This window comes from Gossypium hirsutum, chromosome A02 (genome assembly GCF_007990345.1).
Source record: "Gossypium hirsutum isolate 1008001.06 chromosome A02, Gossypium_hirsutum_v2.1, whole genome shotgun sequence".
Taxonomy (NCBI): Eukaryota; Viridiplantae; Streptophyta; class Magnoliopsida; order Malvales; family Malvaceae; genus Gossypium; species Gossypium hirsutum.
Genome location: NC_053425.1, coordinates 11,230,151 through 11,232,779, shown reverse-complemented (window position 1 = coordinate 11,232,779; position 2,629 = coordinate 11,230,151). Strand labels below are relative to the sequence as shown.

At 34.2% G+C, this 2,629-nt stretch overlaps 1 long non-coding RNA gene across 1 annotated transcript; it reads left to right on the top strand.

The window, feature by feature from the left end:
- The first annotated feature begins 573 nt into the window (after positions 1-573).
- LOC107951631 (uncharacterized) lies at positions 574-1,432 on the top strand. Its single transcript, XR_001698521.2, has 2 exons — positions 574-857; positions 1,149-1,432. It is a non-coding gene; the product is annotated as an uncharacterized lncRNA (long non-coding RNA).
- Positions 1,433-2,629: the final 1,197 nt, after the last annotated feature.

Below are 2,629 nucleotides of genomic sequence, written 5' to 3'. Positions count from 1 at the left end.
TATATAAATTTAAAATGGATAATAGTTTAAAATACATAATATGTGAAAAACTTAAAATAAATAGTAATAAAACAATTTAGGATATATAATATATGAGGAAAAAAAGGTTTAAAACGAATAAATAACAAATTTACGAAAACAAATTGAAATCAAACAGATTTAGGACTAAATTAGGACAAAAATAAAATTAAAAGTCAAAACTATAATAAAAAAACAAAGAGGGACCAAAATGAAAGGGCGCGAAAGGGAAGAGGACTAAGTGGGCAAAAAAACCATCCCTAGACACGGGGTCCCTTCCCCAGAGGATCAGCAAGCTAGGGACTGATTTGAAAAGCGCAGCAAATTCTGGGGTTAAATTTAATAAATAAAAAAATGACTAAATTAAAATGAATAAAAAATGCGGAGGGACTACGAGCGTAAATAGCCCATTTAGCGAAAACGCGCGGATCCCCCTGGAACGAGTCGAGTCGCACGAGAGTCACCCTAAACGGCGCTGTTTTGGTGCTGGTGACCTTGGTGCTAAACGGCACCGTTTCATTGCTGTATAAAAACCAATTTTTTTCTTAAAAATTCATTATGTTACTCTTTTTTTTTTAAATAAAACTTTTAAACCCCTCCCTATTTTCTCTGCTAGGGTTTTGACCTAGCCTTGGGGCGTCGTTGCCATCCCGCCGCTCCTCCGCCGTGGACGATGGTCGGAGCGGCACAGAACGGGCTTTTCAGCCCTGTTACATGTTTAAAGGCTAAGCCTTCTCAGCCCACGGATCGAGAGAAAAATGTCTCTCTCTTCCCTCTTTTGGGTTCGATTTTAGGGACGGTGAGAAGGACTCGGACGACACAACCACGGAGGATTTTAGGTAAGTTTTCCCTTCATCCTCTTCTTATTTTACGCCCCTTTTTTTATTAAGTAGATTTATAATAAAAAATAAAAAGAAACTGGAAAACGAAAAGAAAACAAGTAAAGAAAATCAAAATCAATCTTTTCAAACTTCTGTTTTGCTTTTTTGAATTACTAGTGTGTGTAAAAAATTATAGAGGGATTTATTTCGGCTTTTATAGCCGAGTTACACAGATCCATTTTTTTCTTTTGCTTGTTGTCTGCTACTGTTTGCGTGTGGGTTCTTATTTGCAAGTGTCAGAGGGATCAGATACACGTGAAGGCCGGTGATAGCGTGAGGGAAAAGCCCTGCTGACGTGCGGCGCGCATGGGGCAGAGTGGCGGCTGAAGGCAGAGGTGGCTAGGGTTCTTTTGCTCTCTGAAAATGTTAAGAGTGGGCTAGGGTTGATTTGTTTTGGGCTTTGTAATTGGGTTTTAATTGGGTTTGGGTAGTTTTGATTTGGGCTATGCATGTTGTAAATTGGGCCCAGATATTTGTAAAACATGGACTGCAAATTTTGGACTTTTATTGATTTGGTTTGATTTTTTTGTTTTTATTGGCCTATTACACTGATGATTAGTATTAAGTTAATTAAGGTTTAAACTAAATTAATTAAGTTTATTAATTTTAAACTAAGTTTAAAAGGCAAATTAAAAAGAAAATAAAAACAGTTTTTCTCATCTTCATCTTCTTCACCGTATGAACAAGGGAGAAAAGGGTTTCAAAGCTTCCAAACTTTAATCCTTCAATTGGTATGTGATTTCAAGCTCATTTATTGTAATTTTTATGTTTTTTGAGGTCCTCGAGAGCTTGATTTAGATCACCCGTGTACCAATTTGCAAAAATGTTAAAGTTTTCAAAATTTTCCATTATTGATTTCTTGAATTTTTTGTACTAAATTGTTAGATTTTAACTTTTGAAACGAAAAAGGACTAGTTTGTAAAGTTTAATTGCTAGTTTTTAAACATAAGGACTGAACTACATAAATTTCAAAATTAATGTTAAATTTCAATAATTATATATTATTGAAGGTTATAGAAGGATATAATTGAGATCATTTTCAAAATCGAGGCTCAAATTTGAAAGTTATGGAAAATTTGGTTTAGAGACTAAATTGAATAAAATGTGAAACTGTAACGACCCGATAATCAAGTATGTTGGAAAAATGAAGCTCGGGACTTCGTTCTTGTAAAACGAGCTCGTGAATATTTTTATTAAATATTTACGAAGTTAGTCTAGTAGCGAATTGGATTTTGGATTAGTAAATTGCATGTATTAAGATTATTAAAATATAAGGATCAAATCGCGTAAAGGTTAAAAGTTGAATTATAGATTTTGTCGAAACCCTTTTTTAGAGTTAGGAAAAATGGGAATCGACTTTTTAAAACAAAAAATGTGGAGTCGTCACCAATATGCCGGTTTAGGTGTGATTGGGCCACCTATTAAAATGTTTTGTTCCATTAAAGACAATTTTGGTTCACATAAAATCAAAAACAGATAGGTTTGGGAGTCGGTTACGCATGAGGAAGGATGAGCACCCTCATTACGCCCAAAAATTGGTACCAAATTGATTCGATGCTATCCTTATATCAAAGATTTTAAGAAAAAAGAACTTTCAAAGCATGATTCTTTAAAATGTGTGAATAGTTCAAGTAAACTGTCAAAATTCTCTCATTTCAAAGATATGTAGCATCATACCTAGCACGATTGAATACGATCCTTTATACCTTCAAAAATACGATTGACTTTTG